General features: G+C 46.7%; 1 protein-coding gene across 10 annotated transcripts in view; it reads right to left on the bottom strand.

The window, feature by feature from the left end:
* Positions 1-15,812, bottom strand: part of LOC126545891 (uncharacterized) — a 74,219-nt gene that overhangs the window by 14,739 nt on the left and 43,668 nt on the right. For 9 of the 10 annotated variants that reach the window (XR_008608832.2, XR_011893392.1, XR_008608837.2 and 6 more), the window contains one exon: positions 12,523-12,582. The exons of the other annotated variant lie outside the window; for it this stretch is intronic. The gene's annotated coding sequence lies outside the window, so the exon portion shown is untranslated. The remainder of the gene's footprint in view (positions 1-12,522; positions 12,583-15,812) is intronic. 10 annotated transcript variants of the gene reach the window in all.

Below are 15,812 nucleotides of genomic sequence, written 5' to 3'. Positions count from 1 at the left end.
TTCCGTCCTAAAGTTTTGAGTTTTGGTTTGAAGAACGCGCCATACTGCTTTTCAAGCCTCATGGATAAAGTGTTGCGGGGACAGCAAGAATTCGCTTTACCGTATCTAGACGACGTAGCGATATTCTCCACATCCTGGCCTGAGCATATGGCGCACTTTCGGGCAGTGCTAACCCGCCTGCGCGATGCGGGCTTGACAGTCAAGGCTCCCAAGTGCCAGTTAGCACAGGCCGAGGTTGTCTACCTCGGACACGTGATTGGTCGGGGTCGTCGCCGCCCCTCTGAAATAAAGGTGGCCGCTGTGCGAGACTTCCCGCAACCGCGCACGAAGACCGATATTCGGTCGTTCTTAGGTGTCGCCGGCTACTATCAGAGGTACATCCCCAGGTACTCTGATATCGCGGCTCCCTTGACGGATGCTCTAAGAAAGACAGAGCCGCAAACAGTCGTCTGGGACGAGACAAAGGAAAGAGCTTTTAGCGCCCTAAAGAGCGCCCTAACAAGCCAGCCTGTGCTACGATCGCCCGACTACACAAAAGGGTTCGTTGTTCAGTGTGATGCTAGTGAGCGAGGCATGGGCGTTGTACTGTGCCAACGGGAAAATGGAGAAGTAGAACACCCCGTCCTGTATGCTAGTCGTAAGCTGACGAGTCGTGAGCAGGCGTACAGCGCCACCGAGAAAGAGTGTGCGTGTATCGTGTGGGCCGTTCAGAAATTGTCATGTTACCTAGCTGGCTCGAGGTTTATCATTGAGACGGATCACTGCCCTCTCCAATGGCTGCAGACCATCTCTCCCAAAAATGGCCGCCTCCTGCGCTGGAGCCTCGCTTTGCAACAATATTCCTTTGAGGTGCGTTACAAAAAGGGGAGTCTCAACGGTAACGCCGATGGCTTAAGTCGAAGCCCCTAACGTGGGAATCAGCCTCAAAATTGCTTGTTACTGATGTTTTTCTTCCTGAGGCAGGATTTTTAACCTATTGCTTTCGTGTAGTGTTTTAAAGTGATGATGTGCTTTCTAGTGCAATTTTCCGATTTGTGGACGCGTTCTGAGTGCTGCTAAACTACTGTAAGGAACTAGGCAGCAGTATAAAAGGGGAAAGAGCCTGGCAGGGCTTAGTGAGGGTTGTGCCATGCTTGCTGACTGAGCGGTTGACTTTCGGCGTAGTTCTAACGCTTGCCGGAAACGAGAACAAAAATGTCAACTCTCCCGAAGTCACTTTGCAGTGTCCTGTGTGCACCTGAACGTGAGAACGAGGCCTTCTCTGTGCGCTGCGCTCAAGAAACGCCAAAGGACGCCCAACTTCGGTTATGAGCATCATCGAGCGACATCCCTCCGGACAGCGGATGCAGTCCCCTGACCATCGGGATCTCCTTCCCCCGGCGGGGCGGTCTGTTACGTTTCGCCTACAACGCGCGGTAATGCCGGCGCGGATGCAACGGACGCCGGGGCTTCGTTCAAAGCGGCGGACATTTTGGCCCGTTCGACGCCGCCGCAACGCCTCCCCGCCAAGCGTGTCCAGGCGTGTTTCAGTGCCACGTGTCTTCGTGTGTGCGTGTGTGTGTGTGTGCCCACGCTTGTCAAAGCGCGGCAGCCGGGGAGCGGAGCTCCCCAAGTGAGGAGCCAGGAGGTCTGTCCGTCGGCGGGTTGGCGATGCGTCACTACACTCGTCTCAACATGTCTCTCGGCTCGACCGTGCTCCGCCGTCGCGTGGGCTCATGCTCCGCCGTCGCGTGGGCTCATGCTCCGCCGTCGCGTGGGCTCATCCCGTGACCTTACTTCTGGCCCGCGACGCCGAGAGTATAAGAGCAGCTGCCCCCGGACGCCAGGAGAGAGGCTCCGATTTCTTCTGTTGAGTTACGTGCTCTCCCGTCTCTCCACTTCGGTCGACCTGACCGGCCGCTCTTTTGCGATGTTAGAATAAACAAGTTGTTCTGTTACCAGTCTACTCTTGCTTTGCCGGGACCTTCGGATGCTTCCAGTGCCCCAGGCCGCCAGGCCAACGCTACCCTTGGGGCTTGCGACCCATTTGCAATAACGGGCGTCAGCACCGAGTCCCCAACAGGATATTAAATTAAACAGCCCTTCTTTGGATGCCACATTATAAGTCGTTTTATCTAAGAAGATTCACTGACGTTTCAAGGTTAGAAAACATTGGGTAATTAAGTTTAGTTTTCTTTCTGCGTGAACGAGGTCCAACCTTGCAGTATCAATAAAAAACAAACGCTTCCTTTCTGCTATCAAATGTCATTATCTAGTCCTCTCCCATGGTATTTCTTGCAACACCTGAGTGTCCAGATAAGAAATTAAAAGTTAGCGTGATGAATTACTTCCCCTCTGTGTTCTCTTTCATCTGTTCCTGCGCCAACTTCTTGGATTCAATACAAAGGGAAACCTGTGTTTTTTGTTCTAACGAATTGCAAAGATATTCCAAAAGGTCTTCTTCTTGGGCAAGTTGGTGCTTAGATTTCCTAGGTATGTGCACCGTGTGAGCCATAACCTCAAGAAGGTAGCTACCAGATATGGCATTCCGGTTGTCTTTTCGGTTCCCAACAAGTTAGCTCAATTGTGCTCCCGGATCACACGCGAGGGGCCGCGGGGCTGCCAGAAGCAGCACGCCAAACAATTCAGGGACTGTGTTAAAGGGGTGCTCTACGAGATACCCCTAGATTGCGGCAAGTCATACGTCGGACAAACGGGACGTTGTATTAATGACAGACTGAGGTAGCACGCTAATAGTATCGGTAAGAGTGACAAGGCGCATCTTCCTGCGCACTGTAAAGCCTGTCGTTGTACGCCATGCTTTGAACAAGTACTGATTCTTGGCAAAAGTAGGGACCAAACTGCAAGGGAGTTGTTGGAAGCGTTTTATATTAAAAAAAAGGGGTCTGATTGTGTCAGTGATACATCTATCGTATTATATTCCACAGAAATGTGCTTTATCCAAAGTATGTTATCTTGACCATGTTGTATTGTCACACTTTGGCTCCCTGCGCATGAGCGGAAGTTGTGTTTTCTTCTATACGTTTGTTCAGGCTGTCATTAAACAGTTGGTAGTTTGGCGCTTCACTGTCTTCCTTTCTTCTGTCCTTTTTCAAGAAATGTATATTGCGCCACAAAGTATACCTAGAATTGCAAAGAACATTTTGTGCCTATAACGTCCCTTCATGATCGCTCAAATTTTGCAAGAATTGCAAGTTTTCCTTTCTCTTTTGCTTCGCATTGTTCCAGAAAGCGCTCCGTACCTCTTCTTGCCTCGCTCGTCAGAAAAGAAAGAAAAAATTAAGGAAGAGGGATAGAAAGAAAGTAACCCGTCGTATACGCACCTTACCATGTAGGAGTAGCAATACGGAGAACACTTTCAGCGAACAATTTAAAAAAAAAATTTTAATATTGCCTGCGGCTGCAGATAGCACAATTCCATTCCTTGAGCTGGTCTACTCGAAGAGACGGACATTACTTGCATAAAAAAATTGAATGCATAATCAATTAATGAACAGCCATACAGTAATTAAGTTTTTAACCAATTCCTTTATGCCACACATCGCAATTCACAAATTCTAGCGGATGAGATTGCAAGGCATATCCACTTGAAGATAATTGTGTGGACGACATCATTTACGAGATATGCGCCGTCAAACTTGCAGTAAAAATGCACTGCCGTTCCAATTTCTTAACAAAACGTTGTTTTATTCATTGAAGCACAAAATTAACTGGAGCGTCATTGTATTTCTCCGCAAAGTTCGGGAATTAATATATAAAAACTGGTGCCATCCTGAGAATCCGTTCCAAGTGGATCCACCTTGAGAACTCCCCGGCTAGAATTTGTAAATTGCAATGTGTGACACAAAGTAATTAGTTAAGAAGTTATTTAGTGCATTCTTCCTAATTAGTAGAGTATGCGTTTTGATTTTGTTTGTGCAGGTAATCTACGCCTCTTCGAGTAGGCCAGCTCACGGACTAGAAATGTGTTACCTGCCGCAGGCAATTGTTGAACATTCATCATCATCATCAGCAGCAGCAGCAGCAGCAGCAGCATCATCATCATCATACTATCTATGTCCACTGCAGGGCGAAGGCCTCTCCCTTCGATGTCCAATTACCCCTGTTAAACATTCTATATATCAACACTACATCTGCAGGCTTAGAGTGACGCCTGACACCGGCGAAAGATGCCGAGAGCGAGTGGGGCTATACTAATCCGGGTACAACCAAATTAGGAAGGCCCACTAAGCTTGAACAAAGACACTCCCTCACCAGAAGAGGAATTGGCCTCCCTGGTGCAGTATTCGGCCACAACCTCCCTAATGATATCTTCAATTAAAAATTTGTAAACAAACGAATTCTTAAGCCGGTATGCTGAATGGATGGCCAAATATTTATTCTTAATATTTAACAAATCCTTAACAACATGTTATCTCCCAAGCGAATGGAAATGGCTAAGGTAATCCCAATTCACAAAGAAGGTCACAAAACGAACGCTTCCAATTTCCGTCCTAGTTCACTAACCAGCTCAATATGTAAGTTGCTTGAGCACATCATCCTTAAACACATTAATATCTACGTAGAAGAAAAACACTTTCTATCATCATTCCAGCGTGGTTTCCGTAAAGGTCTTTCTACAGGAACTCAACTAACCGAATTAGTACACGAAGTGTCACAAGCCATTGGCAACCAATAACAGATAGATTTAATTCTACTCGACTTCTCCAAAGCATTTGATCAGGTATCCCATAAAAAAAACTAACTATAAAAATTGAATCAATATTAGGTAAAGGACCAATTAGTGACTGGATCAGTGCTTACCTAACAAACCGTAGACAGTTTGTCGAAATTAATTGCCAAAAATCTGAAATAACCAAAGTTACATCAGGGGTACCTCAGGGTAGTGCCTTGGCTCCTATCTTATTGCTTATTTTTATTAATGATCTACCCGCATCTATCAAGACTACATTAGGCTTTTTGCCGACGATTTCACAGTATAAAAAGAAATTAACTGTCCCAATGACCACCTAACCCACGAAAACGATCTAAAATCAGTATCACACTGGTGCATGGAGTGGCAAATAACATTAAATATAGGTAAATCAGCTTTACTTAGAATAACTAAGAAAAATCTTAGATCAGACTTTTCTTACACACTCGGCAACACCCAACTAACCCCAGTTAAAGAACACAAGTATATTGGACTAATCACGTCAGATGACCTGAGGTGGGAGGCACACGTAAATCATGTAAGGTCATCTGAAATACAACAGACATTTTTCCTGAAAAGGCTCCGTACAACACCGCAAACAACGAAGCTTCCTGCCTATAAACCATTTGTTAGACCAGTACTCGAGTACGCTAACGTCGTTTGGTTCCCATCTACAATTAACTTGATTAACAAACCATAGAGCGTGCAAAGAAAAGCAGTAAGGTTTATTTTTAACAAATAACGCATTTTTAACAAATAATTTTAACGAATAACAAATTTAACAAATAACAAGTGACTCCCCCTCCGAACTAATGGATAAAGATGGAATACTAACCCTCCGTAACCGTGCCAAAATGGCACGGCAGAAAATGATGTTTCAACTTTTTCACAATGTGCCTCGAATCGATAGCACCAAATACCTAACTCAGAAACTGGACCATCACGTCATAAACACCCCCTTTTTATTCAGGAATACCAATTTAAAACTAACTGCTTTTAAGTTTTGCGTTTTTCTGCAGGCGATAAGGGAATGGAATTGCCTGCCTACATATATAACTATTTGCAATAATCAAGATATTTCCTGTCATTACTTGCAAATTAAGTGTTTCCCAAATATAAGCTACTTGTAAAGTACTAACCATACCATTTGCTTTATAGAAAGACGTTGCTTAAATCCTGTACGACCTAAACATTCACTACGTGCGTATTCTAACTAACTTTAATTAATATTTTTTATGATAGCGCGCACTTTGTAATTTCTGTATTAATGTTTCATTAATTATACATGTAATATCATATGTACTTGTCAAATGATTGTACGCACAACAAAGCCCTTTTGTAATTACTCCACGCTATTATTTGTGACATGTTGAACCATTTTACACTTGTGTAATATGCTTATTGTATGTATGCCCTTCCTGCTAAAATCCCCGTTGGGATTGGCAGTATGTCCGAAATAAAATGTGTTCGCTGAAACACCGGGTATATTGCAGAGACCTGGACTCGCATCACTGCCTTTCGGCAACTGTATACTCGGTTTTATACATGGCCGGCAACGCCACATAAACTCTACGCTTCACTCACTGCTCGCATTTGCGAGCAAAAATATAGTGCGACGTTCGTCACATATGAAAGAAAGATCTAGGTGGGCGCCACGTAAGATTCGATGCAACATTAGGTTTCGTACTTGTATGTCGCAAGACATGACGTATAGTTATTGCGTGCAAGGCGTCTCTGATCTGAACCTGCTTACCGCCGAACGAGCGGAGTGACACGTTTCTCCGACCAGCAGCCACAGCACACCAGTGGCGCTCGCGACGAAAAATAAAGCATCGCACAGTGGACGAATACTATCCACAAATGCCCACAAACGTCGCATAATTTGACGTAAGCTTATGTCCACAAGTTGTAGTTGTAATGTATGAAGCCTATTCCATCGAAAGCGTCGCAGATTAAAAAGAAGAAAAAACACAAGTGCACTGCGAAACGAGCGGAGTGAGACCTTTATCACCGCACTACTTGCCTTTAGCTTCCGCAGCGTTGCCCCTTACATATGAAATGGAATATAACAGAGAGAAAGAGCGAAATAAGCAATAAAGAAAAGGCAGGGAGGATAATCAGAACTAAGCCTGCTTGCCTACCTACCGTGCGTGCACTGGGAAAAGGGGACTAAAGGGTAAGTAGAAATACAGCCCACACGCACGCGCCTTGTGCTGCCACAGAAAGTTGTCGTCAGGTGTACTGCACCTCAAGACACGCCGGTGGCAGGGCTTTCGTGGCTTTGTACTTTGGCAAGCGAAGTTCCCCAGAGACCGGGCAAACGACGGTGCCAGACTGCCAGTCGAGTGCTTTTATTGAACGGTGCCCGCGCGCACGCACTCTCACACGCGCAAATGCAATACCGTTGCGAAATGTGTACGTAAACAAACCAACGGTATCGGTATGCGCAGCATCTTCTCTTCATGCTGTTAAATTATGTATGTATACCTGAAAGAACTTGGGTGCATTGTCCTCTTCTGTCGTGATGGATGACTGTCCCAGGTACTGGACCAATGCTACCGGTGCACGCAGGCACCCGTGGAGACATTATATTTGTGCGCTCGTGACTTGTGTTTGCGGGTCTAGTGCTCGTTTGGATTCTTTTTTTATTCTTCGTTTTATTTAAGACTTGCGTGATTATCGTACGTGTTTTAGGATTTCGGAGCAGCCGGCCCTAAAGAGGCCTATCTGCCCTCCCCCCCCCCCCCCCCCCCCGTTCTTTTACAGCAAATGAGCAATAAAAAAAATACCCATGTCAGTGTAAAACAACTTTCTCTCTTATTTAATCTCAGACGGAATTATCTTTCTCTTAAGCTTTGTAACTTAGTGCAGTATACAGAACTTTCCTCTATTATCGATCAATCATTGATTGATAATAAGGGGACTGATTAATTTATAGCTTATTTTTCATGCTTTTATATATCCGCGAATAATTCTTATATCGATTCTTAATATCCAGAACGAATCTGACCTTCATTTGGCTGCTTTCTTTCTTTCTTATTTTTTTTTCGTCTTCGTCGTGGTTGTTGTCGCCTTTTACATATGGCACGTATCCACGAGAGGTGAGTTGGCAAGGTTCGCAATGAAAACAATATGCAAGCACCTTCTTGTCGTTAACTTAATTATTTCCGGCGAGCGTACATATCCTTGTCGCCGTCAGTTAAACACAGACGGAGCACGTGCCCGCTTAGCCGAGGGTGTGTTCTTTCTTTTCGCGCGACGATCAGGTGCAGAACATTCAGTTATTGTGCTATACCTGAAAACTTGGCTCGTGATCCCTCCAAAACAATTAGAGCCACACAAAAGGCCTGACAGAACCGAAGGGGCACCAAGCTAAGGCTACAGTGGCAATTTAGCGCTCCTTAGTCTCTTTATTGACTCGGGCCCGTTGAGTCTGTACGATACTGATGTGCTTTGTTATGGCCTTCGATATTATTCCGTAAAACCAGGAAGGTTATTTCACTCTATCGTGTCGAAATCCCTTCGTTCTGTATCTTTTTACAGCACAAATGGATCGCTTGCCACATGCGTGGCGTTCCGAGAATCGACTCGACTCGGCGGGAAAATAACGCAGCAGGTGCGCGAACCGGCAGCTGGGAAAACGGGAGACGCGAAAAAATAATAAAAAAAAGAAGGGCAAACAAGAAAGGTTGCACAAAGACAGCCGCATTCTCGTATATTGCGTTCCGCGTCGTTGCCACTTATAAGTGCGGAAAAATAAGATTGTATAACGGACGGTCTCTCTCTCTTTCTCTCTCTTTCTCTCTCTCTTCTTCTTTACTGTTTTCCTTTTTATCTTTTTCGGCAAGCACGCCTCGACCACATGTGGCGACCATTTGAAGGGGCGCTCGCCCGCAGTTCTGGGGTAAGCAAAGATGCTATCATTTACACTTCTTTCGGGGCGTTGTAGAGCATCCTAACCGCGCCTACAAATGGGGGGGCCCTGTCTGCGAGTCGTGGGGGCGAAGGAGGTGCGCAAATTTCCGCATTCCCTCGCACGGTATGCGCACGCAAAACATGCAGTTCCCGCCACGGTTTCCGTTACCTCGAAAGAGGGTTGGGACTGCAACACAAACGCTAAAAACACACACGCACGAACACGCACGTAATGAGAGGAGCATCTCACGGTTTGTTGCCAGCGGCGGCAGCAGCCGCGCCGGCACGCGTATCGACTGCGTCCATGCACTCTGTCAGCGCGAAAAGATTGCGAAACCGCGAAAGCACGACACCGACAAGGCCGCGCTTTTCTCTCTCCCTCTGTCTCCGCACGGCCCTCCAAATGACACACGTACAAATGGTACGTGTTAGGGGCTCCGCTCCGATCTGGCTCGGTTGGCGCAGTGCATGTGTCGTGTGTAATTGCGGATGTCATCCGTGTCCCCCTCTCCCTCCCCCCTCCCCAACCTCCTGTGCGCACACCGCGTGCACCGCACTACGTGCCTCGACACCCGTTGAGCCCTCTCCCACTCCTAGCTTGCCGGTCCTCCCCTTGTTTCCGTGCTCCGGCACGCACCCCTTTCGGCAGGCGCCCGGCCCGTTTCCTCCCCGCTCTTCGCGAGGGACCACACAACGAGCAAGGCGGGTGAGCTTAAAAGCCGCCCGCTGGAGCTCGCCAGCGGCGGCGGCTGACGGGGGTAAATATTTAAAAAGGGGCCAGCTCACGCCAACAGTGTCGTTTCTCTGTGCGTAGACACCGTGGGCACTACCGCGCTTGAGCTGTCTGCGTATGCCGGCGCTGTCTGTACGCCGAGTCACTGCACTCGCCGCTGCGTGTATATATGCAGGTTGTAATGTATAGGGAGCTTTAGAAGCATAGTGTATACGCAAGCAGCTCAGCGCACATCCAAAAAGACGCGTGTGCGGCAGTGCGCATGAACAGGCTCGGCGTTCTCTAGTACTCTATTCGCGTTTCCCGCGCCAGACTGATAGCGCCCACTATCTCTGGGCCATCTACTCCCCTAAATTCCCTAGCGGAGGATCAAGACTTTTCGGGATGAGTTATAGCGCGCGTTTCAGCAGTAAAAGCGAAAAAAAAAAAAAGACAAGCGTAGCTCCTGTTATGTACTGCAACTGTGCGATCCACAAACTACATATATTTCTTCGGTGCTTGCTTTGTCAGATATTTACTTGAATTGAATTTAGTTCCAGTAGAGAGAATTAAGGAATATGGAGAATAACTTGCGCAATCACAGGTACCTGAAGTTGAAAGTAAATGTCTAGTAAGCCTCATCAAACAACACAAACGATGCTAAAACACAATACCGACGGGCATCAGTAATTCAGATTAACGCGACAAGTTTTACGCAACAGCTACACAACAACGAGGCAGTGATTGAATTGCCTGCACTACTAAAGAAAGACATTGACAGCATAGCGACTCGTGTTGCAAAGGAGATCAAAAGTCGAGTAAGAGGAAGGGCTTCCTTTCGCCTGCTTTTGCCTTCATGTGCACGAGACGGGTCTTAGCGCCACTTGTGCGGCGTCCCTTCTCCTTCTTTTCTTTTAAATATTTCAGGCATATCTGTAGCCGCATCGGTGACAGCTACACGCTGGATTAGCCTTGCGATTGAGGTCGGTAATGGCTCTGCGTGAGCGTCTCCTTCGGTGCCAGTAATTGTTTGTTTGTTTGAGCCGGAACTCCGATATGCACTGTTTGGATAGGTGAGAAGAAGCAGCCGGCATCACCCATGGCGCCAAAGCCCTCCGCACCACACAAGTAGAAAATTAGAGTGCACCACCCAAACGGCAATAAAAACCAGTGTTATTTAGTAATGCAAAGAAACTCGAAACTACTTTGCAGGCTATATAAAGGACGCTTCTTGAAATTCAAAGTCCCTTCTTTTTTCTTTTTTTTTTCACGCACACTTCATGTATGCGTACACCATTTTTTTAAATATATATGTATATATAGGAGGCTGTTAGAGAACTCCAGATTTGGAAAATCTCTTTCTTGCATTGTTCATGCAAGCATTTCCATTTCGTCCTCCCGAATTTCATGTTTCTCTTCCTTCAATTTTTTTGATAATCGTTTTGCATGCGTACATTTGATACGGGGAGACGCACCTCATTCACTGAGCTCCAGTCGTTTCTGCGTACATGCATAATGCACAACCCCTTTTTTTGACGGCGTCTGTGCTTGTCAGCTCGCGAAATCACGTTCCACGATTCCGTTCAATCGTTTTGGACGGGAAGAGGCGTCGGGCTGAAAAACGCGACAAACGCATAAGGTGGAGGGGGGGGGGGGGGTGAATTAATAAGAGAAAAAGCAAACTTGTGGCTCGACGCGTTTGAGGGCCAGATTCCGCTCGTAAAGAAGCACGTACTCAAAGCCCACGTGTAGGGAGACACACGCTGTGCTGCGCCCATTTAGAAATATTGTTGCGGCAAAGAGATACAAGGAAAGTGGGTATGGAAAGAGGAGGTACTGCTACGATTGGATGCAGGTGGAAAGGGCTACAGCCGAAGCGCTTGTGCTGGCGTTATCGGACAGCTCTTTTATGTAGACGATATTTGTTTTATTTAATTCAGCGAGAGGGAGATACATAAAGAAGTGGTCAGGCAAAGAGGTTAACAAAGCTGAGTCCGGTTTAGATATTCAGCAATGGGGAAAGGACAAAGGGAACTGAAAGATGAGTAGAAGGAGAGGAGAAAAGTTCGCAGCAGAGCCACGGTGAGGTGTTCATAGTTAGTTCACCGAAGTTTATCGTGGCAATTAGTTCTTCTTCGTCCACAATTATTTCAATTCAACTTATCATTTATACACTTCAATTACAAACTATAAATAATGTCCTTATGCATGCTTTCCTTGCATTGGTTCTGTGTTAGCCTCGTATACGGTTGTGATTAACGAGAAATGAGGCCTCTCGGTTCCTCTTGTTCTTATCGCTCATCGTTAGATCGGGAAGTCATGTATGGGAATGCATCACGTAACCGCACAAAAACAAGGGACAAAGAAGGAACACACAAGACAGGCGCGTGTTCCTTCTTTGTTCCTTGTTTTTGTGCGGTTACATGATGCATTCCAATAACGACCACCAACTAGCCCGCTTATCCCTGTTAAATAATCATGTATGGGCCCATGCACGGTTCTTTTCTCTCGCTCTCTAAAGAGACTGATTAAATTAAAAAGAAAATTAAGCTCTATGGTTTTACGCGACGAAACAACAATCTGATTATGAGGCACGCCGTAGTGGAAGAGTCCGCGGATTAGTTCTTACCACGTGGGGGTTCTTTAATGTGCACCCAAGTGACAATACATGAGCGTTTTTTTGCATTACGCCCCCGTAAGAATGCGACCGCCGAGGCCGCATTCCTACGGGGCGGGATCGAACCCTCGACCTTGAGCTGAGCAGTGCGATGCCCCAGCCACTGAGCTGCAGCGGTGGCTGGCAAGAGGCTCATGGATTTCACTCTACAAGCAAGTCATTCGTGTGTACGCAAACAGACTTGCGCTGTATCGCCTCTGCATATATATATATATATATATATATATATATATATATATATATATATATATATATATATATATATTGTGAGCATTATATTACCCCTTCATCTTCTTCATCTGTGTATATTCATCATCATGGCCAGCGTCATCTTCTTCAGCGCGCGAGCTGCGAAATAAGCCGTTGAGGCTTAACAGCTGTCTCGCTATATATATATATATATATATATATATATATATATATATATATATATATATATATATATATATATATATATATAGTGCAAGGGTCGGCATCTCCTCAAACAAAACTGAACAGGAGGAGGAGCAATAAACGTTTATTTACGAAACAGTATCCCAGGGTAAGCCCCGGTTCTACTGAACGTGGGAGGTCTCCTACAGTCTCCTGAAAAAAAGAAAAAGAAAAGCCATAATATAGCGTCGTGTTTAACGACGAGGGAAATAAAAATAAAAGCAAAAGACGCAATATATATAAAGGTCAGATGCAATGTAGGAAGAAAACTAAAGCAGTGATTGCGTCTTTATAACTCGTAACTTTGAAACCGTGCGTCCGTAGAGCGGTTTCGCAAATAATAAGTTTTGTTGCGCGCGCGTGGAAACAAGGATCGACTAATAATTAGTTCCACTCAGGACGCGAATAAGCACTATAGGAAGTTATTTCTTCGAAATGACTGTGGTCTACCTTTCGCGCGAGATTTAGGCCAAAGGACGGCTGTTGGCCCCGACTGGGTGCAACTGTCCAACTGTGCAAACAAGTTTCATGTGTGTTAAACTCAAGACAAAAGAAAAAAGAAAGAAAGAAAACGCTAACATCGTCATGCCCCGAGGGTGCATATTGTAATTGATGGGGCAGTGTGCATAATATAAGTCGTACACACAGACGTGTGTACCATGCATCTGGCGGCTTGCTTATGCGTACAAGAAGCAAGTTCGACTCTTCTTGTGACGACTGCGATCCGACAACTATACACTGGCTTGGAGAAGGAGCAAGAAAAAGAAAACGAAAGTGAATGGACTGTCTTTCGAACACGATAACGCTATCAACAGTGACTTGCCTGATCGGGTAGTCGTTCCGCGCCCCTAATAGAGCTTTTAATTCGGTTCAAAGTTATCACAGAGCGTTTCTCTCTCTCTCTCTTCTTTTTTTTTTCTTTTTTAATACTCTGCTGAAGACCTTCGCTTATCGTACAGCTTATGCCGACGTCGACAGAGCTGGCGGTCGAGAGCTCTGCCTTTCAAAAAATAATCGAGAATAATATGATGTCACTCAGTTACAGCCTCGAGTATTTGCGAAAGGGATCCGATTGGCTGAAAGACGTCGGGTCTTCAAGAAAAAAGAAAGATAAGAAAAAAAGAACAACAAAACAAGACAAAGCTATATACGGCGATCCGCGAACCTCGGACAGCGTTGCGATCCTCCTCTCGGTAATGGCCGTTGGGAAATGTCTATAGCTGTCCCGAGTACTTGCAGTCGGGCGCTCACAATGGTGTAATCTAAGAGCCGCCATTCACTCCTCGGAGAGAGGGTCGTTTCACGGGCGGGAAACGCGCACTACGGGGAAATGAGAACAATGGTTCGCTTTCGGATGGAAAGCGTGTATTGGTGCCAGAGAGCAGCTGGACGGAAGTCTTCTTTCTATTTTTTCTCCCCCTTCTATCAATGGACATTACTGTTGCCGCTGGTTCCTCTGCATGTCCAGGACAAGTCGAGCACAGACGCGATAATGAGGAGGCGAACACAACACAGATCAGTTTTGCGCCACCTTTACATCAGCCGAAATCCCCAGGGGTTTCCACAACAGGTGCTTTCCTGTTCTAATAACAGAAATACCACGTTTTCTACATATATAGTTGTCACAGGGGATCGTCACAAGCCGACGTTTCGACAAGGGGATTGGTCTTTTTCAAGTCGTTGTCCTGAGGAAGACAAATTCCCTTGTCGAAACGTTGGCTCCACCCAGTGACATGCCCCAGTCGACCGACCGGTGGCGGTCGGTCGACTGGGGCATGGAAACAAGCAAGGCACGGAAACAAGCAATAAGATATGTTAGACTCGGCAATAAATCCTTAGTCTGAAATATTCTTACTGGCGGCTACTTTCAGACAAGCCGCGGGTTGCTTATCCAATTACCTAGGCTAATTTTGAGAGTGTTATCAACTTGCTTTCCCAAATTAACCTGTATATACATATAATCGTTGCAAGCAGGCGCAGAAAGCAGCTGCTGCTACAGCAGGGGCTCTCGCGTGTGCCCGCAAAATTCCATCGCGGATTTCTCGCGGCACCTACACGGAGCTCTCGCTGGAAACATCCTCAGGATCAGAAGTAGCGATTCGAATTCTCCGCGTGCAATGTCCGCGGCTTCCCGCGATCTCTCATCCCCGCGGTGAGCCAGATAAGGGCACGCTCTCACGCAAGCCAAGTAGTAAGTATGCGGCCGCACGCGGTCCGCAGGGAAAGAGTCGTCGAAAGCCGCGCGGCAAGCGAGTGGCCGCTGGTCGCCGGGCCGCGCGAACGGGCAGCTCTCCCACCGCTGCGAAGAATGCAATTAGAGCGGCGCGGGGGCCGTTAAATCGATACGCTCTCCGTTGCCGGCCGCCGAGCGGCTATAAATTACCGGGCCTCCCCCCTTACGCCTCCAAGTAAGCCTGCACAGCGATGCGTTCCGAAGCCGCTGGTCCCTGTAAGCAGCGAGCAGGAGGAGGAGGCATTGCTTGGTCCGGGCGCAGATCACCCCGCATTAGAGATCGAGGGCTCTCCCTTCCGTCGTCTGCTTAACGAGTGTTAAGTCATACTCACGAGCGACGTATGGACAGACGGCGAAACGAAACCCGCATCGATCTCTGGAAGAATAGCGTGGACCCGGGAAAGGAAGCACTTAAATATAGTATTTTAGTAGATAGTAGGAGAGAGAGAGAGAGAGAGAGAGAGAGAGAGAGAGAGAGAGAGAGAGAGAGAGAGAGAGAGAGAGAGAGAGAGAGAGAGAGAGAGAGAGGTTTTGATGCTACACCTGAGTCACCGTAATGCGAGAGCATCATCAGCATAGGCCCAGCCTGGCATTTGATAACGCGGCCTCCGGGATCGGCTCGCAATGCAAACAGCATTACAACCGTTGCGACGGCACACGTCGTGCATCAGGATCGCCACACGCGCGTCCTTGATAACTAGCTGGCTGCACACTCGGCTCGTTTTATTTTGGGTCGACGCCTCAGTCACAACGTTGTATTTAAAGCGCAAAGTCCAACAACAAACTGGTTGGAAGAAGCGAAGAGTAAATAAAGCCTCACAGAGATTTGAAAATGTTCATGTCATGAAAGCGCTCTGAACATGGTCTTCCGTAACGCGTTCATCATGCAACTGCGTAAATTTTTTTGTTTTCCCCGATGAAATGCGTATCCATGTGCGCTGTTCGTTGAAGGGATCCTACCAAGGCGCAACAATGCCGAAATTGTCGTGTGCCGACATGGCTGACCATCTGTGCTCTTTTGCATCGTATTATATACGTTGTGTATTGTATGCCCGCATTGCTCAATTTTATTTCTGTCCTCCGCCCTTTCCACCATATAGGGTGGCAGTCCAGACTTTCGTTTGGTTGACCTACTTTCACATTTCTCTAG

The sequence above is a fragment of the Dermacentor andersoni genome, chromosome 3 (assembly GCF_023375885.2).
Source record: "Dermacentor andersoni chromosome 3, qqDerAnde1_hic_scaffold, whole genome shotgun sequence".
Taxonomy (NCBI): Eukaryota; Metazoa; Arthropoda; class Arachnida; order Ixodida; family Ixodidae; genus Dermacentor; species Dermacentor andersoni.
The sequence above is the reverse complement of the archived record's forward strand: the minus strand, read 5'-3'. Positions and strand labels throughout refer to the sequence as shown.